Consider the following 24,083-nt stretch of genomic DNA (forward strand, 5'->3'; position numbering starts at 1 on the left):
CAGATTGCGAATGATGCCCTTGTGTTGCGTCCGCCGCCCGACTGATCAGTCGTGGAACGACTGACCGTCAGGCGGCAGGAACGCAGCATGTAACATTTTTTGAGCAGCGGAATCCTTATGTTTTCACTGCGCATGCTCAAATCTTGTGTTTAATCATTCAAATGAATGTCTCTCTATCTCTCGGCGGCCAAACGATCAGCTGATTGTTCACAAAAGCCGGCCGATCAGCTAATCGCTTTCAAAAGCCGGCGGCCGGGCGATCAGCTGATCGCCCTGCCGCCTGCTTTTGAGAGCGATCAGCTGATCGCCCAGCGCCCGGTTTCTGTCAACGATCAGCTGATCGTTCTCTCTCTCGTTTTACAACGGAATCCGCTTTATCTTGACAATGAATTTCAATTCTTGTCATCCGTTGTACAACGCATCAGTCACAAGTGTCAAGCAACGCATGTGACTGATGCAAAACAACGTAAATGTGAACCTAGCCTTAAGTGCTCTAGGTGTGATCAGTGGTCTTGCCATGCCTCTGTTTTCCTGGATTTATTCCCCAACCAGCTGCACATTTCTCTGCTTAACTGACAGCTATAGTCAAGTTAGTGAGCTGTCAGTCAAGAAGAGGAAGGTGGGGCTTAGGGGGCAGCGCCAAGGTGAAAGTGCTTGGGAAGTGTTCTGATCACACCCAAAGAACTTAAAGCACCATTCCAGCTGTTTTTATTTTCTCAGCGTTGGAATGGTGCTTTAAATCGAATCTTCTGTCTTATGCTCACTCCACCGATGTTTTCATTCTTTTTCGCGTCGCTCCGATCCCGCAGCACCCTCTTGTGCCAGTAACTTTTGACTGTCCAGAAGTCATAAGTTACATCACAAGCCCTTAATGCAAGTCTATAAGAGCCAGAACTAAGACAAATACAAGGCTCTCATAGACTTGTATTGATTTGTAACCTCCGGCGCACTCTATGACATATTGAAGCTGCCGCCAGGTCACAAATCGCCGAAGACTGACCAGAGCGACGCTGCAAACAGATGAAGCCGTCAAATGGTGAGTATCAGACAGAGGTCAGAGTATTTATATTTAAAGCACCACTCCAACAGTGAAGTAAAGAAAAAAAAAACACTCGAGTGGTGCTATATGCCTCATTTTCATTTTAACTAAAACAGCAAATTTTCAATTGGGGAGCAACAGATTAGAAAAGAAAATGCGTTGAAGACCTGTGAGTGACAGCTCACAGTGTCCACAGCATTAAGCCTGCCCAAAAAATATATCTCTTTAGACACCTCACTAACCAAACTTTTTTTCAGTATCTCCCTTACTACATTTTCTGCAGGACTTCAGCCGTTCTGTCATAGATTTTTCCCACTCCATGCACTTAGCAGACCTTGTATCTGTATATACACTGATATTGGCTGATGATCGGTTCATGTAGTTTTATATGTATAGCCTTATTTATTATAATAGAAGGCTGGAGCACACACACTGAAAGCACTTGTTATTGTTGCATCACCCCTACTTCATCAGTGATTATTAGCTCTTCTGAGCGGGGCTCTTCCTCCTCTTGCTTGTATTGTTGACAGTGGCATACCACCAATAGCGGCAACCACGCAGTCGCTATGGGGCTTGTGAGTCCTAGGGGCCCGTTGCCAGTGCCACCACCGGGCCATGTCTCACCAGCAATTGCAACTGTATCGTTATCACGGATGCCGATACAGCTGAAGCAATGATGGAAGAGTAATCCACTGATGCTCCCTTCTCCATCATTCCCCCACTGTGTCTGCACTCTTACATCTCAGCAAAGCGGGGCTTGATGACGTCACTATTGCGCGCCTACTGTGTCGAGATGTGCAGAGCGGCTGGAAACATGCTGAGTAGACTGGAGAGTAGAAGAATGAGGAGAGGCAAGTATTTTTTTTTTTTTTTTAAAGTAGCGAGTACACTGGTGCAGGACTATGGAGAGTGCATTTTACTATTTAGAGGACTATGCGGGTGCATTATAACACATGAAGGACTTAGGGGGTGCATTAGAATATTTGGAGGAATATGCAGGTGTATTATAATCCATGGAAAAGTAAGGGGGTTCATTATGCCATTTGGAGGACTATGCAGGTGTATTATTCTAAATGGAGGACTTTGGGGTGTGCATTAAACTATTTGGATGACTATGTGGGATCCATTATAATACATGGAGGACTATGGGGGTCATTTATACCATGTAGAAGACTATACGGGTGCATTATTCTATATGCAGGACTATGGGGTGTGCAATATACTATTTGGAGGACTATGGAGGGAGCGATGTAATGTATGGAGGACGATGGGGTGCATTATCCTGTTTGGAGGACCAAAGGGATGCATTACAATACATAGAGGACTATGAGATGCATTATAATATATAGAAGACTATGGGGTGCATTATACTACATGGATAACTATGTGGAATATTATAATATATGGAGGATTATGGGGAATTCAATATAATATATGGGGTGCATTATACTATAATGAGGATTATGTAGGATGCATTATAATATATGGAGGTTTATGTGGGGTGCGATATACCATTTGTAGCACTATGTGGGGTGCATTATAATATATAGAAGACTATAGAGGATGCATTATAATATATGAAGGACTATAGAGGATGCATTATAATATATGGAGAGCTATGGATGATGCATTATAATATATGGAGAACTATTGGGGAGCAATTATAATATAAAGAGGACTATGGGATCTGCATTATAATATATGGAGGGCTATGTGGGGCCCATTATTCTAAATGGAGGACTATCGGGGTGCATTATACTATATGGAGGACTATGGGGGGGTGCATAAAACAATATGGAGCGAATTATAATATATGGAAAGCTACGTGAAGGTTTAAGTGGGCTATGTAGAAGACATACTATTTGGAGAGCTATCTGTGGGCCATTAATATATTTAGAGGGCTATGATACAGCATTTATAATTTATGGAGGGTCAGTTGAGGGCTGTTTTGGGGGCCATTATACAGTGTAGGTGTGGAGGCCATTATACTATGTTGGCCCATTTTACTACATATAGGGCTGTGTGGGGGTCACAGATGGGGATCATAGTGTTCACTGCCATTTAGTAGATCATATTTAAATTAAAAAATTATTTTCTTATAACCACCCAACCCCCTCCCTAAAAAAAAATTAGTGCTAGTAGTAAAAGAATGAAAGGATGACAGAACTCATGATAAAAAAAAAACATCTAGCTAAACTCATTTCGCTTTAGCTTACTAGACCTGAATAAATTGTGATATCTGACATTCTTTTTAGTACTTCACTGTTTGTTCTTACTCAGGTCACACTGTTCCAGTAGACAATGATATTTCTATCAAATTTGAGAATCAGAACAAGGGCAATCAGCCTCATCATGTCTTGATAACACAGGTCTACGAGGGTAAAATTGTTTAAAAAGAGGTGATTTTTATATCCTGATCATTGATCATTGAACTCAGTAAAAAATATTGAAAAAATTCAATCATGTACAAGCTTTTTATTGCACTATTCTTTGACTCCTTTGCGTGACCTTTGGTGGAAGATTTTAGTGTAATTAGATTGGCAAGAAATAGAGATGAGCGGACCCATGGAAGTTCAATTCGGTAAGCTCAGCCAGACTTTAGATAAAAGTTTGGTTTAGGGCTTGGACTTGACCTGAACCCCAATGAAAGTCACTAATTGGGAGGTTCAGGTCTCCACCCACATGCAGCTAGTCATTAACAGAACAGTTCTGGGGGAAGGCGGGGTTTTTCCTTTTTTTTGTATACATCACATCCAATAGCGCTGTTGTTACCCCAAGTGGCTCTCACTGGGCTGAGCAACGAGTGTACTCGAGCACGGCGATGCTCACGCGAGTGGTTTGCATATATAAAGCACCCGAACTCCAAATTTAAACTCTGTTTTTATGGTAAAGTCTGTGTTCAGTACGAACACCAAACTTCGGGTTTGCTCATCTCAAGCTAGAAATTAATGGACACTTAAAGGATTCTGATGAAGACTTTCAAGCCAGTGCCAACGTGCCACATCTTTTATCACAGCTAGAGTTAAGTCAGGGATTTAGTCAGGGATGTGGACCTTCCTGAACATTCTGCAGAACTTTTAGGTTCTAGACTAGAGGAAAAGAACCTGCTAGCTCCTGGAGCCTGTTTTTCATGGTACAGAAGCAGAGAATAAAAATTACTTTGATACTTTTCTAAAGATGGTGCTCTAATGTATTGCAGTGATTTTCCTGGGCTGATGGAACAATTTAACATTCAGTACAAAGTGAGCAAGTGGAAACTCTTTATTGAGTGATCAAAAAAAAAGTCTTACGCTATGTGTGCACGTCTTTGCGTTCTATTCTGCAGTGTTTAAGTCACTGCATGTGCATTTCAAAACGCAGCCGAAAAGCTGCGTTTTGAAAGCATTGTGTATGTGGAATTCATGCGTTCTGGATGCTTGCTCTGCCATAGACAGAGTGGGAAACGCATCCGGAACGCACAAAAAAAGTGACGCAGCGTTTTGGCAAAATATTTCAGCAGTCGAAACACTGCCGTTCTAAAACGCAACGTGCGGATGGAATTTGCACAATCTTCATAGATTGTGCTGGGGACGCAGGACGCATGCTTTTACGCTGCGGTGCAGAACACAGCGTAAAAGAATGAAAAAAGCACATGTGCGCAGACAGCCTTAAAGCTGCTACTGCACAATGGCAGTGAGTATGCATCAGTGCTTGTAGGGCATTCTGTGCACTTAAAGGAAAACTAAGAGAATTAGACTTTATTCTCAAGAAACTTGAAAACGAGAATCACAAATGGTTAATATGTGGTGGTCTGAAAGTTCTCACTTTGGTTCTTTGGCAGCAATGAGGATACACAAAGTACCCATATTTTTGAGCAAATGGAACAGCCAGGATAGGACTCATCATTGGAGCCAAAAACATTGGCCAGCGAGAATATCTTTGCAACCTGGACTCAAGAACATAGTTGCGGAACGTTTAGTTGATCCCAATAAAGTTCTCCTGCCTCCACATTAAGCTTGGACTGAGGAAGCAGTTTGTGAAAGCTTTAGCAAAAAGAAGAGACTTTTAATGCCCATGTACCAAGTTTCAGGGACTGTTCAAAGAAAGGCTGAAAGAAGGCATTTTTATGGGTCAGGATATTCGTCAACTCATAAACGATGATGTGTTGAAACAAAAATGAAATCTGTGGAGAAAAGGGCTGGGATTCTTTTATAGAAGTTGTGTAGAAATTTCTAAGTAACAACATAGATAAAAAATTTAAGTCCAATGTGGAGAACATGCTGAATCGTTTTAAAGCTATGGGTTGTCTGATGAATTTTGAGATAATTTTTTTTTACATTCTATTTCAACTACGTTTCTTAACACCTTGGTGCTGTTAGCGAAGAGCAAGGGGAAAGATTTCATCAAGATATGAAGGAAATGGAACGATGATACCAAGGTAGATGGAACGTGAACATGATGGACGACGACTGCTGGATGCTTCACAGAGAAGATCGGCAGGTCTTCTCTAAGAGAAAAGGGATCAACAGAAGCTTTGAAGAGAAAATAATTTATTTCCTGCAATAATTCATTCCAATAAAATTGAGAATGACTTTTCAATACACTTTTATGTATAATATTGTGTACACTTTTATCGACAATAAGATTTTTCTTGTTCATCTCGCTTGAACGAATTTTTTTTTTTTGCGCAAAATCCAAAGGTGATGATTAAAAATAGAAGGGCGTTTTCAAATCAGAAAACATAAGAATCAGTCATTGGATTTGAACCAATTTTCATTAATCCAAATTTTATATACCTGTGGAATAAAACATACTGGAGGTATCTTTGTTTAGTGCAAGTTTTCAGGTCCCCCAACGCTTTCCAATTCAATCTTCTGTAAAAATTACAAATGATCTAATAAAGTGATCAAGAGCTAAATTCCATTCCCATTGCCTTCTGCCCACCAACATTGCTAACAGCTTAATTTTACCTGTCTCATATGGAAATGCTTTAAAACTTGCTAGTGTGACAGTTCAACTGATTTAGTTAAACAAACCACAAAACTGTTTATTTTCATGTTTCACTGCTGTCCATTCACTTACCCGGCCTGGATTTCCTTATATTTTTTTTTCCTAAAAAAGAAGGAATATTACAAATGCCCCTGAAGTCCAAATGTGATATGGTCATTAACGAAGTACTAACATTTTTAATAGTAATCCAGGAAAAAGTCTAAATAATATACCTGCTCAGTTGCCTAGCGACCTTCATTAGCCAAACATATTCACAAAAGATTATATTTGCAAATTTGGACAATATGTAGGTTAGTATAGTTTTTTCTTTTCGTCTTTTAATTACATTTTTTACATTATGCGTTGGAGGAGATGGAAGAAAGGGATCTAGTATCCGCGCTGCCAGAAGATCACTGAAGATCAACGGGAATTAAAACATCAGATTTTATTGTTCTATGCATTTCGGAGTAGTAAAACCCCTTCCTCAGGAACAAAAATCAATAATGTACAATGTTCCTGAGGAAGGGGTATTACAGCTCCGAAACGCGTGAACAATCAAATCTGATGTCTTAATCCCCGTTGATCTTCAGTGATCTTCTGGCAGCGCGGAAAGATCCCTTTCTTCCATCTCCTCTAACGCCATCTTCCTGGGTTCTGCAGCAGCCTTTCTCAACACGTGGTTATAGTGGTTGTGTCTTTAACACAACTGCACCAGGTTAGTGCACCCTTAAAATTCTTTCTATTACCACAGGATAAGACAACATTTGTGCCCCCCTTCGTCATTTCAGTTTCACAACATTTTTTACATTATGGCATTTTCCATTGCAATGACGAGTATCATGCTGTTATCCCCTTAACCACCCGGCGATTTTGCGTTTTTTCCCACCCTCTTTCCAAGAGCCATAACTTTTTTATTTTTCCATCAATATACCCATATGAGGGCTTGTTTTTTTGCAGGACGCGTTGAATTTTTGAATGACGCCAATAATTCCGCCCAATATTGTACTGGAAAACAGGAAAAAATTCCAAGTGCGGTGAAATATTTTTTAAAAAAAAAGTGCAATTGCACGATTGTAAATGAAATCCCTAAAAACAATCTTCACTATATGGTAAAATCTGACAAGGCAATAGGATTCCCCAAGTCAGTACAAGTTCATAGATACCAAACATGTATAGCTTTACTTTTATCTAAGTGGTGAAAAAATATTCAGAAGTTAGTAAAAAAAATAAGAAGGAAATAAAAGAATTGTGCTTTTGTCATCATTTTCCGAGAACAGTAGCGTTCTCATTTTCTGGGATCTGGTCACAGCTTATTTTTTGCGACTTGAGTTGGAGTTTTTAATTATATCTTTTTTGTGTTGATGCGATGTTTTGATCACCTGTTATTATGTTTTCATGCAATATTGTGGCGGCCAAAAAAACATAACTTTGCGTTGCCTTGCTCAATTTACTAACACTTAACGAGGCAGCGCACAATTAGTCAAAATGAAGTGGGGGTATGTATATCGCATAACTGCGGTCACATGACTATCTGTTCCAAGCATTGGAGAATCCTGACTGTGCACGCTGTGAGGCTTCACAAATCAGCAGTCACCTATAGAGATTTTGGGAAGCACAGTGGCTCAGTGGTTAGCACTTGAATTTTGCAGCGCTGGGGTCCTGGGTTCAAATCCTACCAAGGACTATATCTGCAAGAGTTTGTATGTTCTCCCCGTGTTTGTGTGGGTTTCCTGCAGGTTCTACGGTTTCCTCCCACACTCCAAAGACATATAGGGTGTAACACAAGCAGCCGGTGTAGAGGCAGCGAGCGGGATTAGTGGACACACTGGACCACAGGGGAGGCCAAGGCTTACCCTTTAGTGGGAGGTGCTTAACTAAGCACCCACCTAGATGCGGATGCCATGTACCACTCCCAGGGAAGTAACCGGGACTGTGGCAGTTGACCCCCAGGACAGGAGACTGACACAAGAATAGACGGGTATAGGCAAGGTGACCGAGACAGGCTGGACACGCAGGTACAGACAGGAATGGTGGGCATGGCAGAGGCACACAGGTATGGGAAGGCAAGTACTGTAAACGGAAAAAGGGATAACAGTACAGGAGCTCAGGATCTGACAACTAGCTAGGTAGTACACTGGAAACTGACTGACTATCTAGAGGCGTTGCACAGACACTTCCCCTAATGAGAGGGTGCCTAAAATACACAGTGTCTCTCAGCCATAGGCTGAAAGGCATTTTCTGAAAATGGCACGCCGATCCTGTAAGAGGAGGGCAGTGGGCATCTTAGGAGCACTCCCGGGAACCTTGTGCAGCATACAAAGCCTAGGAGGGGAAGGAGGAATCAGCACACATGGATGGCCGGGGAAATGCGGGGGAGGATGCGACCTGGCTGGGGTGGTAAGTCAGCGGCTCTGCAAAGAAGCCGATGCTACATAGGATCCCCAAAGGGGACAGTGATGATGAGGCCTGTTAATCACAAAGGAATATGATGGCACTATATACTTAAAGTATAATAAATAATAACTGCAAACTTTCATGCCAGACCTGGACAACCCCTTTAAACAAAGAACCACACTATTTTTTTGCATATTAAATAATGAAAAAAATCTATATAATTTTGCTGTGGTTGATTCTCAAATGATTTCATTTTCCATCTACTTAATTTTTCTTTTTGGAAGTTTGTTAAATTTTTAAATTTCACAAAAGTTTCTTTTTCTTTTTTTTCCATTCGCATTTCTTCAATAATTACACTTTAGAGGACAGATTTCACAGACCTCACACAGTTTTCAAAGGGTGAATAGAAACTTAAAACGTTAAACGAAGTGAATGAATTGCCAATTAATAACAGGTTCCCTTTGATGGCTTCTCAGCAACTCGCTGTCACAACCCACTATAAATTTACTACAACTTCTGGGGTTTCCGTGTATACCAAGTGACATGGGAAAATGTGATACAAAACTGAGCCACTGCCAATAAACCAATCAACCTAACGGACTGATAATCTCCCACACTTGGGCTGTTTAGCTGCATGCAACCAACCAGAAAGACTTTAATTTGTTCCGCTAATGACAAGGGGTGGGGGGGTGTAGATGGAGATTTGCAACAAAAATTCACTTTGTGAAATCTGAACTGAGCAGAATAACATTTACATCATACTATACTAGCTGAAGTATAATGGAAAACTAGAAACATGAAAATCCTTTACAAGTTTAATATTTGAAAAAAATAACCTGTCAACATATAACAGCAGAATCTCATGGGTACGGTACCAAAGCATACCACCAGCTTTTCGGCTGTTAGTTATGTAAAGTATGTGAACCAACAAGAATGAGAACAAAAGATTTCTTTTTATTAAAAAAAAACTAAAAAGGTGAAAACTTTAGCAGACAACAAGGAATATAAAAAAATGCAAAAACTATACACCACAGCTCTAAAAAGGGCTATTTAGCACAACAAGAGATGTACTGGTGGGACTCCATATAGTCCATTAAGCAGGAGTGTGTGACAGAACCCAATAATAATATATGGATATCAAAATATGAATAAGTAGATGTAGAGTACAGGGATGTATGTGCCATATATATATATATATATGCCACGTGCTGCCAAAGGAATAAATCGGTAAACGAAGGGGAGAGACACACATGAAGTCATACAGGAACTGAGATAAACCATATATACTTTACTAGAAAAAATAAATACGTTTGGTGGACTTAGAGCAGAAAAAAATATGCTATTTATATAAATTGTGGAACCCTTGTGAAACTCATGAGAGATAGAATAGAAATAAGTATTATATCATTGGCAAAAATTGCATAAAATAGAATACATGAATAGCTGGGTAGTATAGTGACAATAAATATATTATACTGACAAAGGTCGCTTAAAGAGGTTGTCCACTACTTTTACATTGATGGCCTATCCTTAGGAGAGGTCATCGATGTCTGATCAACCGGGGTCTGACACCCCGCACCCCTGCCAATCAGCTGGCAGCTAGAAATACTCAGTTTCACAGCAGCTCTATCAACTGATAGTGACCACAGCTGGGTACTGCACTACTGTCTTCCATACAAATCTATAGGAGGCTGATGTGCAGTACCTGTGCAGTACCTGACCGTGGCCAGAAGACGGAGCAGCTACGGAACTGAGTATTTCTGGCCACGTACTGCTGCCGCTGGTGGCACCTAGAACAGATAATCGGTGGAGGTGTGGGGTCACACATTGATAGGATAGACAATATAACAGTAGTGGATAACATCTTTAATATTCTGGGAAAAAAACAAACCCAATTCTTAGTAAGCCAGTATTATAATTAAATACTAGGAATTGGAAACAAAGTCCCTAATAATATGAATATTCCACATTAGTGATATGATATACATGACAGCATTGACTAGGAAGTAGACTAGACGTTAGAAAGGTAGAAAATACAATACTAGTCGTGATTAGTGGGAGTAACACAATGCTGTAGAATAGATGTACCAACATTAACAATAACAGCTAAAAGAAAATGCCATGTGATTGCATCATTGCAAATACCTGATCGATGTGCAGGGTAATAGAGTGCAACGCCCACTCAGATGTGCGTTTCGTCAAGCCTTTATTCGGGGGCGGTCCATTATGCTTTTAGACACTGATGAATTTCTAATTTGTATGCATGAGATGAAGTACAGGGGATCCTTTAATCCTGCTCTAAACCCCCACTATCAGTTAGAAGAAGCACCCCTCAATAAAGGTCAAGACGCCAATGATGGAAATAAAAACCTTATAAATGGTCCTTACAAAAACATTTCCATGTGCCATAGGTCACCTATGTGTTTCCCATATCACATAGTCTTGAATCAAGGAGGCAATTTTAATATGCACTACATGATACGGTTGTTCAAAGAGCAGTGGCCAAAAATCTGTAAAATCTAGAATGGAGCACAATGGAGCAAAAACTGAATGTATGACATGCAGATATTAGCATATATATATATATATATATATATATATTGTGAGGCAGTGACAGGGGTAATATTTGAAGACCGCTATGTGTCCCCCAGAATGTGTCTGGAAACCCTCTATGTTTGCTATAGCTATTACTGGGAGTATAGCACAAAGGGTAACAGGGAGACAGATCCCTCCTCCCAGTCCAGGTTTTGTAGCAATCCTCATGTCCGGCATTTTCGTTTAAATCATGCAGAGCACAGCAGGGTGTGTCTCAGTTGATAGTCAGGCTTGGTGAAGCTAACACATGCTGTGTGAGCTGGGCTGGCTCTGTGTGGAGTGAACACAGGCCAAGAGTGTGAGCCTAGGAGAACCTTACACAGACCCCTGCGGTTAACGGGGTCCTAAGGTAACAAGACTTTTTTGATGCAAAGAATTTGTCTATATGCACCGGCTGTGATCCGGAAGAGACTTTGACAGTGGGAAATTGGATCCATTTATGCTGCAACAATAAATAGACTGTTGGTGTGAACACACTGCTGCCTCACGTTTTTGCCCAAGCAACGCTGCTACCTCGCAATATATATATATATATATATATATATTGCCAATGTATGTAAAGCGCTGTGGAATTAATAGCGCCATATAAATGAATACAATTATTATTACATAGATTTTTTTTATTTATTTATTTTTTAAATAAACATCTACTTGTTTTTTTCCATGAAATAGGCCTTTAATGCATGTAAAACCTTCATGTACCTGTCCTGACCCGAAAACTTAGTTGTGACAAACATTTTTTTGTAGCTACTCTACCTATATGTAGATTATTGGGTTAAAAAAAGCTTTCTGAGTACACTCCTTTATCGGTAGACTTTGAATCACTCTAGAAAATTGTAAATGTGTCCCACCTTAGATCTGCATGATATTGCTGGCTCGCACGTTTTGCATTGTAAATCCATGAAGTGTGCAGTAAGATGATGACTTAGCACAGCGCTCAGTAACTACCGTGCATTCCATTCATCTGACATAACTGAGTCAGCACTGGGCACAGCTTTCCGAGCAGAGCCGGCGTACCCTGCACACAGTGCCCAGTGCTGGTTACTGTGTAACAGTGTAATACTCTGAGGTGGCGTAAAGTCTAAACTGGTGCAAATCAGAGGCATGAATAGCTAACAAATCATCATCCCATACTGTCATGGAAGATAAAGCCTGCAACTGATAAACAGACTCTTGGCAGACAGTGGCACCGTGCCTTTCCACTGCTATACGACCTTAAACTTCCTCTGTGTATATCACATATACAGTATATATCATATATATATATGTATATATATATATATATATATATATACAGTATGTATATGTGTGTGTATATATATATATATATATATATATATATATATATATATATACACACACACACGTGCACACACTGGACAAAGTATGATCACCTCATTTTTTCAAACATAAGGTAATCTTAACATTTAAGAAATTGTGTGTTGTTCTCTAATTTTGATCTCCAGTGTAAAGATATAGATATATATATATATATATATATATATATATATATACATATATATTTATTTTCAATGAGAAAATCTACCTCATATGAACAACATCACTTCACAAAAAACTGGGACACAATGCAGAGGCAGTGTTTGGAAAATTAAAGCGTAACCATCATTTAATAATTTTTTTAAAATAAATCTATAGAACACATGAAAATAAGAAGCTTTGTGATATATCGTTTTGTAGAAATCCCTTTCGTTCTCCTCCAGGACTGATCTTTCATTCTCAAAATTGTCAATTCACAGGTAAAATCTGTTTTCAGTGGTTACAGATTTTGTCATTACTGTGACAGGTGATGACAATTGGTGCTCAAAGTTCTATGGAAAACTGTAATTGTCGTTTCTCGAGAGGTGTCTATAGAATGTAAGCCTGCAAGGGCAGGGTCCTCTCCCCTCTGTACCAGTCTGACTGTTGTAACTTGTATATGTATGTTGTATGTAACCCCTTCTCATGTACAGCACCATGGAATCAATGGTGCTCTATAAATATAATAACTTCCAGCCTCTAGCTTCTCCCTCCTCCATAGAATTTCAAAAGCACCAACTGTCCTCTCCTAAATCAGTGATGTGAACATCTGTCTTCACGGAATACAAATTTTACCTATAAACAGAGTAAAGGCTACTTTACACGCTGCGATATCGGTCCCGATATCGCTAGCGTGGGTACCCGCCACCATCTGTTGCGCGACACGGGCAAATCGCTGCCCGTGCCGCACAACATCGCCCAGACCCGTCACACATACTTACCTGCCCGGCGACGTCGCTGTGACCTGTCTCCTTTCTAAGGGGGCGGTCCGTGCGGCGTCACAGCGACGTCACTGAGCGGCCGCCCAATAGCAGCGGAGGGGCGGAGATGAGTGGCCGGAACATCCCGCCCACCTCCTTCCTTCCTCATAGCGGCCGGGAGGCAGGTAAGGAGAGGTTCCTTGTTCCTGCGGCGTCACACATAGCGATGTGTGCTGCCGCAGGAGCAACGAACTACATCGTTACTGCTGCAGTAACGATAATCGAGAATGGACCCCCATGTCACCGATGAGCGATTTTGCACGTTTTTGCAATGATGCATAATCGCTCATCGGTGTCACACGCAGCAACATCGCTAATGCGGCCGGATGTGCGTCACAAATTCCGTGACCCCAACGACTCCGCATTAGCGATGTTGCAGCGTGTAAAGCCCCCTTAAGGCTACGTGCGCACGTTGCATTTTTTCCTGCATTTTAGTTGTGTTTAAAACTGCACCGTGCCGTGTCAATGACAAAATGCATGTGTTCTGTGCTTCCCCAGCAAAGTCCATGAGAAGTTAGAATTTCCATCTGCACGTTGCTTTTTTTTAGGCAGAGTTTTGTTTGACAAATATTTGTCAAAATCATTGCCTAAAAAAAGCAGCATGTCACTTCTTCACTACGTTTTGTGAACATTTTCCATCTATTGAAATTCATGAGGTGTGTCAAAACACAATCAAAATGTTTAGCTGTGCGTTCGCACTGCATTTTGGATCTGTTCTTGTCAACAAAAACGCAGGTCTGTCGGTCTCTCTCTCTGTCGGTCTCTCTTTCCCTCCCCCTCTCTACTTCATACTCATCGATCACCGGCGTGGGTGTTACACTGCTCCTGCAGCTTCTCCTGCTTCTGTAAGTGCCGGCCGCTCATTAGGCTCATCTCATATTCACTGCTTCCCCCACCCCCTGTCAACTATGATTGGTTGCAGTCAGACGCGCCTCCACGCTGAGTGACAGCTGTCTCACTGCAACCAATCACAGCCGCCAGTGGGTGGTTCTATATCGTGCAGTACAAAAAATAAATAAAAAAAAAAAAAAACGATGTGCGGTCCCCCCCAATTTTGATACCCAGCCAAGATAAAGCACAGCTGAAAACTGGTATTCTCAGACTGGGGAGACCCATGTTAATGGAATCCCCAGCCCAAAAATATCAGCCAACAGCCGCCCGGAATCGCTGCATCTATTAGATACGAAAGTCCCGTGACTTTATCTGGCTTATTCCGTATGCCCCGGTGCGGTGGCAATTGGGGTAATGAGGAGTTAATGGCAGCCCACAGCTGCCACTAAGTTCTAGCTTAGTGATGGCAGGCTTCAATGAGACACCCCCCATCACTACACTGTAAGTGACAGTAAATAAACACGAACACTGAAAAATCCTTTATTTGAAATAAAAAACAAAAAAAAACCACCCTCTTTCACTACTTCATTAACCCCAAAACAACTTTCCAGGTCCAACGTAATCCACACGAGGTCCCACGATGCTTCCTGCACTGCTACATCTGACACTCACAGCGAGCGGCCCTAGAGCACAACCACTTGCTGTGAGCTCCACGGATCAACTGAAGTGAGTCGTGCTATCAACAGTGACGTCACTCAGTTTACCCTCAGCCACAGCTGGAGTCTCTAGCTGTGACAGCAATTCAACCGAGTGACTGAAGTGAGCCGCGCGATTTGCAGTGCTCTCACTCAGGTGATTTGCGGTCACTGTTGAGTCTTTCACCTACGACCGCAAATCAGGCCACGACACAGAGACACGCAATGACAATGAACTCGGGTGAACCTCTGATGTCACAGCTGCGGGCCCCACACTACTGCCTGTGTCATGGCACTTATGTCAGAGGTTCACCAGAGTTCATTCTCATTGCGCGACTCTGTCTCTGTCTGCTGTCAGTGGCCAGTCATGCTCTATGGTTTTGCTGTGACAGAACAGGGATGTAGCAGAGCTGAATCGCCATGTGACTGGACTGTCAAACGCAGTGTTTACAGTTCTCAAAGTTGCCAGAGGGTAATTTGTCAAATTAAAAACGCAGAGTGCAGACATACCCTTAAAGATCAGCCCAAGCGGAGACAGAGGCAAATGTCAAGGATGATATATTGCAGGGAGCATGGTCAGACTAACTGATGTAGTCCAGCAATGATAAGCTCCTGGTGCTGAAGCAATCATTGCAAGTAAACAACAGCATGCAGCTTGAAAAGAGTCACATAGCTGAAATCTTTGTTTTAACATCTACAGCATGCTGTCTTCAGATTACATAGCAATCAAGTGATAACAGATTCCTTTTAAGTACCTTTCAAGAAAAGCTATGTGTCAAATAAATTAATGATTTACATTCAGTGTTTAAAAAATATTCGTCCATGATTGGAGTTAAGAGAATTGTGTTTATCATGCTTAGTGGGTTGTACCAAATTCATTATGCCATGTGACTAGAGATGAGCAGACCCGTGGAAGTTCAGTTCGGCGGGTACAGTTGGACTTCTGAAAAAGTTTGGTTTTGGATCCGGACTTGACCTGAACCCAATGGAAGTCACTAATTGGATAGTTCGGGTCTCCACCAACATGCAGCAAGCCATAAACAGATCACTTCCAGGGGCAAGAGGGCAGTGTTTTTCCAATTTTTATGGGGTGCACACTACATCTGATCATGCTGTTGTTACCCCCAGTGTGAGCCGATCAAACACTGCAAGCGGCTCGCACTGAGCGTACCAGAGCACAGCGATACTTGCGCAAGTGGTTTGCATACATAAAGTACCCAAACTCCGAACGCAAACTTTGTTTGGGTTCACTCATCTCTACATGTGACCAAAAACTTGCATCGAGCATTACTCTTGACACCACCCCATTCTACAGAGGTACAATATATATTGTATTCAGCTCTTGTCTGTAGGAAATGCAAAATCTAAAGCCACCCAGAGAGTATGATTTTCACACCTCTATGAGGTCAGTAGGGATTACCATGAAGTGACTGCAGCTACGGAAATTAGCAGAGATGTAGCTTTTCAAAAATAGCTCAAGGAAGTAGGTTTGCCTGTACTTCACACATGGATATCATAGAGCATTTCAAATCCATTAGCATTCCAATTTTCCATGTATTGCAATGACACATGTCCTGTGCTGGAGCCGGCTTCCTACCAGTAATGTCGCTGTCTCCAGCTTCCATTTGTTTTCCAGAGTGTGCCTGGGATCATCTGCCAGTATCTGGCATCAGAAAAAGTGACTAATGCTGAAGACCAACCTCAAGTTGAAAACACAGTGGTGTCCAATAAAGCATCTCATACCATTCATAAACTACTGAAGCACAATGGAACAGTCCTGGATAGCTAATCCCACTTTTATGCGAGTGCTATTTCTAACAGTGTGTTAAAAATAAATGCTACTGGAACAGCTAACACACTTTCCACTGTCAGAGCTATAAAAAAGAAGAGGATGAAACAGAACGAGGTAATATGGTCAGCTCAGGTCATTTTATTGAGCTGCCAAGTCGAAAAGAAACTTCCAAACAACTCGACAAGTCATTTATTTATTTGCATAAATCAAAACTAGAATGTGGCGGCATAATTACCCCGGAATACAGTTTTAAGTTGTCCAAATGAGAAATAAGGGTAGCATTAAAGTCCTCCATAAAATCTATCTCATAATTAGGCCCAATATTACCGTATATACAAATTAATTTAATACTTATTCTTCGTAGGGTAATAGCTTTGCTTATCTCAAGTTCAACAAATCCTATAGAACCAGAAAATTAACAACTTTACAAAGTTGACCCTGGGCCAATTTTTTTTTTTTTTTTTGCTCTTTTGTTTTTTCCTTTTCTTTTTTTAAGAGCCTTCAACTGTTCCCAGTGAAACAGCGGCAGAAGGCTTTGCTTTTTTCTTGGATGAGCTGCAGTTTTGAAAGACGCCCTTCATGTTACCATAAAGTATAGAGTCCATAAAAAAGATGAGACTGCACTCTCCGGAATATGACAAAAGATCTTCTTTATTAAATTGTCGGTGCCAGGTAAAAAGCAGGAGAGGAGCTAGGTGCAGGGCCCCTCACGAACGACGGCTGTTTCGGGTCTAATCAAGCTTCGACTGTGGACCTGTCGAAGCGTGATTACACGCGAAACGGCCATCGTCCGTGAGGGGCCCTGCACCTAGCTCCTCTCCTGCTTTTTACCTGGCACCGACAATTTAATAAAGAAGATCTTTTGGCATATTCCGGAGAGTGCAGTCTCATCTCTTTTATAGACTCTATATGGAATCTGCTATCTGAACAGACGTGCACCTCTGAGCCGGGATCACGGAGTACCTGAGCTGATTCCCATGCTGGTGCGACACCCCGCAAGGTAACGCTATGTGGTGCGGGAGTTTTTCCTTCTGTGTTTGCTGCTTACCATAAAGTAAATTAACAGTAAAACTATTATAAGTGGGGTAAACCGGTTAAAAAACAAATACAATTATTTCCAGGCCACTATTCTAATGATAACAAACATATGTAATATTTTATATGTACAGTGCTTTGAAAAAGTATTCATACCCCATGAATGTTTCCACATTTTTTTACATTAGATCGACAAACTAAAAAATATTTTATTGGGATATTATGTGATATACCAACGCTAAGTAACAAGTATCCGTGAAGTGTAAAAGAAATGCTACAGGGTTTTCTAAATATTTTAAAAATGTAAATCTGAAAATTGTGACATGAATTTGTTATCAGCCTCCTGTAGTCTGATACCCTTAAATAAAATCCTGACTAATCGGCTTCAGAAGTCACCTAATTACCTAATTAGTAAACTGAGTCCACCTGTGTGTAATTTATATTTAGCATAACTACAGATGTTCTGTGAAGGCCTCAGATATTTGTTTGAGAACATTAGGGATCAAATAGCATCATGAAAACCAAAAAACACACCAGACAGGTCAGGGATAAAGTTGAGAAGAATTGTAAAGCAAGGTAAGATTATTAAAAGAAAAAAAAAGGCCCAAAATCTGAACCTCTCACTAAGCACTGTTCAATCCATTGTCCAAAAATGGAAGGGGTGTGACAACTGCAAACCTATCAAGACATGGATGTCCACCTACAATAACATATCCAAGCCTACATCATCTACACAGAGGCCTCCATTGTGGTCCTGTGCATTCACACTTTGATCTGCCCTGCTGAGGACAATGCAAAGTACTGTATGCACAGACAAAGGTCAAAGACTGCCCCAAATGCACTACAATACTTTGATGTGCCCTCAGCAGGGCAGATCAAAGTGCACCTGCACAGGAGTGCAATGGAGGACTCTGTGGGGATGACATAGGGCGCATCATCCACATGTAGCAGGGAAGGAGGATGGCAACTGCAGGGGAGAGAGGAGGTGCTGGATCCGAGACCGGCAACGCCCATTGGACCGGACCGCTCCGCAGGTGAGTATAATAAAAGGTGGGGTTTTTTTACGTCATACAGAGTGGCCTGGGCTGGGAAAATACACTACTCCACGGTCCATATACCATTAATAATTAGTTTTCCACCACTCAGACTTGTAGACGTATGACGTCATATGAAAAGAGTTTGTCATGGCGAGATAACTTCTGTAAGACGTGAATCAAGCTGCTAAATAATATCACACATACAGGAGAAACTTGTTGAAAAGGATTACTGAGAAAGAATGTGTGTGGCATTTCGGGTTATCATCTGACAAGGATATTGGTTTATAACGGCTCAAAATATTAACCCTTTTTCCCAGGCTATCAAAGTGGAAGAACGCACAGTTCCAGAGGTATTATAAATGAGTAATTCAAGGAGGGCAGTGAGCGGGTCTTGATGTGACCTGTTCAGTAGGTTTTTGAGGAGTCATCTTTCTTCCTGGCTGGCTTGTGCCATGCTTTGTTAGCAACATAACAAACAGAAAAGCTTAATTAACTTTTACACTTGTTATTTCACTAAGTGGGAATAAGAGACTTGATATAAATGATTAACACTGCAACCGGTCAGGTGAGAAGCATTTAATTCAATCAGTAAGGAGAACAACAAGGGTAGGTCCAGTTGTGTCTTCATACTGAGGGTGGGATAATATACAGCATTTGGCAGAGATGTCTTGGTAACATTTTATTTCTAACTTTTTATACATTATGAAAAAAAAAGTACATATAAGATTGTCAAGATAACAAAGATGGCTGCATAATATAGCAAGTTTGTATATGGTTTGATAGAACATGTCTAAAAGTAAGGTCAAGGAACAAACCAGATGACTACTGCATAGTAAGATTATGGCAAAAGCAAATACGGAGTAAAGTTGGGTTGATATAAAGTCTCCATATACAGGAGGAAAAAATTGGATAAATACAAACTAAGGTATAGGAAATAAAAGAAAAATAACAAACAAAAGGAAAAGAGGTCATCGCCCCAAATGGGTATGGAATATGAAAAGAATAGGTTTGGACAAAAATATGGACTATGTCAGAGCAGAGCAGAAATTAGGTGAACGTGGAAAAGCATAGTCTATAAATGGTGTCCAAATTGTGACAAATTTGTCATTTGTCTAGTAGAATGCTGGACAACTTTTTCATGAATCCATCCTAATTCTAACCTCTTAGATGGAAGGAGGAAGAAAGGGGTTAAAATACCTTGCTACCATATAAGAATCAAGGCTGGAGGTTGAACAATCAGTGATTTTATTTCTACGCATTTGCGAGTTGCAGCTCCTTCTTCAGGAAGAAATCACACGTGATTTTTTTTTTCCTGAAGAGGAAGCTGCGACTCTGAAACGCGCAGAAATAAAATCACTGTTTGTTCAATCTTCAGCCTTGATTCCACAGGGCAGCACAGTATTTTAACCCTTTCTTCCTTTTCCCATCCAATATCTACCTATGGGGACTGCAAGAGCAGATACCATTACATACCTTTCATAGTAGTTTTGATTTATTACAACTGCTCCAAGTGAGAAATTCCTCTACTTTCACGTAACCGGTTCTACTTGGATAAGAATCATAGAATATTAGAGTTGGAATGGACCTCCTGGGTCATCGAGTCCAACCCCCTACTCAAAGCAGGATTCACTAAATCATCCCAGACAGATGTCCGTCCAACCTCTTTTTAAAGACTTCTATTGAAGGAGAACTCACAACCTCTCGTGGCAGCCTGTTCCACTCGTTGATCACCCTCAATGTCAAAAAGTTTATTCTGATATCTAATTTGTGTCTCCCCATCAGTTTCATCCCAATGCATTGCATTGAAAGACCCTATCTACGCCTTTTGTCTTTCCAAGCCTTATTTATATAAGTTCTAACCTCTTGTAAGGGGATAGATTTTCTTCTTACATGAGTGCAGCAAGAAGAAAGAAAAAGATATTGTGCATAGGTGGGTACTTTGTGATGTAGGAGGGCAACAAGAAGACCATGGTGTAATATAAGATTGGAGAGAATTTGCATCATTTCATAGATTTTGCATAAATAAATTTAGCTTAGTTAAGAGCATGTCAACCATGTATGAAACAAGTCGCCCGGTTCTGGGCAGCCCCTAAACAATAAAAGGGGTAGCTAGTTACACAGTCATGCATGGGAACGAAGTGCCAACTCATTAGTGCCTTATGGTACATTAATACTCTAGTAAAGTATTAATTTAGCATTTTGATCTGGTTTGCTAAATTTTCAACCACTACACAGGGTTCTTGCTACCTGACAGATCTGGCTCTTAAGCGCAAATATATGAATGTTCTTTATGGGTTTGTGGCTTCTTTAAATTAACATAAAAGTGAAACTAGGTCTGGTGTATGATAGTCAATGCATATTTGACCAAAACACGTGAGCTTTTTAAAGTCACTCTCACAATGGTAGTAACTTGCAAATGATTATTAGTAGTGATGGACGAGCACTAAAATGCTCAAATGCTCGTTCCTCGATTCAAGCTGGTCAGACGCTTGGATGAGCTCAACGTGAGTAACGAGCATTATGGAAAGTCAATGATTGGCCTGGTTGGGTCTCCGCACACATACAGCCATAAACAGAGTATTTCCGTGGGGAGGGAGGGTGCTTTGTTTGTTTTCTTTTGTCACACTCTATCCGAAAACGTTATTTAATCTTTCGGGTGAGCCATTCAAAGCCTGTGACTGGCTCTCCCCCTGGGGTGTCTGCACACATCATGCAATGAAGTCAGCCTACGTACTGTGGTCGTTGTTTCACGGACAAAATAATCGAGCACCCGCGATACTTGGCCAAACTTCGTGAGTAGTCGTGGACCCTAATGCTCGATCGAGTGACAAACAGTGCCGAACTTATTTGTCCATTATTAATTAGCAGAAATTGACCATACCCTCATATACAAACATAAGTGCAGCCATATTAACAGGTGTAGTGTATACCCTATACGTGTGTGCGCATACATCCTACAGATATATCTAGGCTCTATTCATATCTACATTTTGGTGTCTGTTCATAATAAAGACTCAATCCATCAACAGCGCTACACAGACCCCACCGACGTACAACATGTTTGGCGGTATCCCGCTGAGCAGTCTGTCCAAATAGAGGTTCCAACACAGATGTGAACACGATTCTGCCCATCTTAGGTTTTATCAGATTTCTAAAAACTACATTGATATTCTTTCTGCACTGGGATTTTGTCATTCAAACTACTGTTACTTTGAAATAAAATAATGAGAATAAACCAGATTTTAAAGTAATTAGGAGGATAAGAGCTTTATTCTGTGCAAGCAAAGACGGAGAAAAAAAAAATCCAGAGAGTTGGGATCCTGAGTTCTGGCAACTGCAGTAATCCTTTTCAAATTGCTCATATTAAGATTAAAGATCACTTTGTTTCTGTATTCCCACAACTGGTTGGGTATGGTAAAGAAATCAGCCCGCTGCTTTTATACGTAACATCTTTAACATTTGCTCTGTTTTCTGTGCCTGTGATTAAATGTAACATTTTGAAATCCCAAAGTTCTGAGAAAAAGCATAAATCCTCATCTCACAGCTGCTGTTTGACTCCAAAAACACATGCAGTATTTTTTTTCAAGCATCTACCATCAACTAGTCCCAGTGGACCAGCGCTGGGGAACACCTGCATCTCTTCATTTCGTTCCAATAACGCAGTTTCAACTTTTCAATTACAAAAATAGATGCTATATTCAGCTGCACGTTCACTTTGCCCTTAATTCCCGTGAACAAAAAACCTAGGAGCATGAAATCATTCGGGCAAGCTCTGTCATCAGGAGCATGAGGAATTCTTTTTCTGTTGCACACTAGTATTGCAGTGGGAATTGTTTAAAATATTGGCAACAATTGGAGATAAAGTATGTGGTCAGCTTGTAGGCGGTAAAAAAAAAAGTGACTGAATAAAGTAGGATCACCGTTACATCATGCATGTGTTAGCGGCCACTGCAGGCCTGTGCGCAAAAGGTGATACACAATGTCCCCGATTGATCAAAATGTTTACACCAGAAAACTAGTGCAACAAGTTTGGAAAAGTTGCAAAAAGTTTGCCTAAGGCCTCCTTCACACATCCGTGTCTCCGGTACGTGTTTGGTCCATTTCCTCACGTGCGGGAGACACGGGCACATGTAGACCCATTAAAATCAATAGGTCTGCGCTCATGTGCGTGTTTTGCCATGGGCCATGTGTCCAAGTGGTCCACACGTAGACATGTCCGTTTTTCTAAGGCATCACGGGTGTCACATGGATCGCACACGGACCGCACAGGTCTGTGAATTAAAAGGAATTTTTATACACACCTTCTCCAGCACTGCGTCTCTGCCGCTGCTGTCATTTGCTTACGACCCCCGCTCATTATGCTCATTGCATATTCACTCCACTGCGGGCCGGAAGCAGCAGCAGCGGGGAGTCGGCAGGGCCGGAGCCCATAGATCAGAAACATAGACAGCAATACCAGGGACTGGTGGGCAGAAAGTTACCGTTCTCCGTGTGTTATCACGGATAGAACACGGAGAACTCACGTGTGCCATAAAAACGGCACACGGAAGACAATATGCACCTTTGACACGTCCGTGAAAAACGTGCGTGATTTTCACGGACGTGTGAAAGAGGCCTAAGTCAAGGATGCATAGAAACTTTGCGGCTTTTGGAGTTTTCAAGCCATTTTCGCCCAGCTTAGACAAAAGTAGATGAGCTGGTACAAGACATGGCAAACCTTGCTTGTCAAATTCCTGAAGCTTGGAAGTATTCTTTATACACTCTTTGACTGTAGTAAGATTTATGGCGAGGTGCATGCCACTTCGTGCCCCACCTGATTCATTAAGTGGTATTGCTGTATATAGAAGAAATCACAGTCTCCTATGAATGCTGACCGCAGGCTGGTTTTCACAGGAGTACTGTGATGACTTCAGCACCCCCTACCCGCATTGTGGGAGCACCAATGAGGAGACAGAAGAGCACACACCCCTGCCAGCGGTAAATATGGCTGTCAGTGATCGACAGCAGCGTTTAAAAGGCAAACAGACTTTGGTGGAGCACAGTTTCATCTACGGCTGTTAGAGGGACATAAAGGCTGAATTGTTCAGCCTTCATCTGCACGGAAAGATGTAGACTCGGCATGCAAGCCCACATCAAAGGCAGGGGGACGGTAATGGGCTAATCCATGCTCTCCAACCCACAAGCAGAATGAATCATCATCTGACTGCATTATTGAAGCCAGGGATAGTGTAAAGATCTGGCAGTGGACCAAAGGCTGAAAAAAGATTAGTCTGACACCGCGTCCAGCTGACTTCTCTGCCCCGCTGCAGGTGACTGACAGGTCTTTGTTTATGTACACAATTGAGAGAGACCGGTCAGTCAGCAGAGCAAAGCCAACCTATTGATCTGGACGGCTCTGTA

At 41.4% G+C, this 24,083-nt stretch overlaps 1 protein-coding gene across 1 annotated transcript in view; it reads right to left on the minus strand.

Annotated features, from left to right (window-relative positions):
• VPS13B (vacuolar protein sorting 13 homolog B) overlaps nt 1-24,083 on the minus strand; it is a 1,405,890-nt gene that overhangs the window by 894,484 nt on the left and 487,323 nt on the right. The window lies entirely within an intron of this gene.

Source organism: Anomaloglossus baeobatrachus, chromosome 6, assembly GCF_048569485.1.
Source record: "Anomaloglossus baeobatrachus isolate aAnoBae1 chromosome 6, aAnoBae1.hap1, whole genome shotgun sequence".
Taxonomy (NCBI): domain Eukaryota; kingdom Metazoa; phylum Chordata; class Amphibia; order Anura; family Aromobatidae; genus Anomaloglossus; species Anomaloglossus baeobatrachus.